This window comes from Sinocyclocheilus anshuiensis, unplaced genomic scaffold (genome assembly GCF_001515605.1).
Source record: "Sinocyclocheilus anshuiensis isolate Anshui unplaced genomic scaffold, SAMN03320099.WGS_v1.1 scaffold1561, whole genome shotgun sequence".
In the NCBI taxonomy this organism is placed as follows: domain Eukaryota; kingdom Metazoa; phylum Chordata; class Actinopteri; order Cypriniformes; family Cyprinidae; genus Sinocyclocheilus; species Sinocyclocheilus anshuiensis.
Window position 1 is genome coordinate 972,824 of NW_015536630.1, and position 386 is coordinate 973,209.

Below are 386 nucleotides of genomic sequence, written 5' to 3' on the forward strand. Positions count from 1 at the left end.
CTTGGAACTCTCCCATGGATGCCGTTTTTGCCCAGTCTCTTTCTTATTGTTGAATCATGAACACTGACCTTAATTGAGCAAGTGAGGCCTGCAGTTCTTTAAATGTTGTTCTGGGTTCTTTTATGACCTCCTGGATGAGTCGTCGTTGCGCTCTTGGAGTAATGTTGGTAGGCTGGCCGCTCCTGGGAAGGTTCACCACTGTTCCAAAATATATATATATATATATATATACACACACACCAAAAAAATAACAGTGATTTCTTATCAAATATATCACATTAAATAATATTTATATTATAGTAATGTATTGTTAAAATAGTTTACGTTCAATATTATGTTATATCATACAGGGTTAGTTAACTAAAACCAAAACCATAAAAAAATAT

General features: G+C 33.7%; 1 protein-coding gene across 1 annotated transcript in view; it reads left to right on the forward strand.

The window, feature by feature from the left end:
• The window catches only part of LOC107654163 (bis(5'-adenosyl)-triphosphatase enpp4-like), a 5,436-nt gene that overhangs the window by 3,284 nt on the left and 1,766 nt on the right, over positions 1–386 (forward strand). The window lies entirely within an intron of this gene.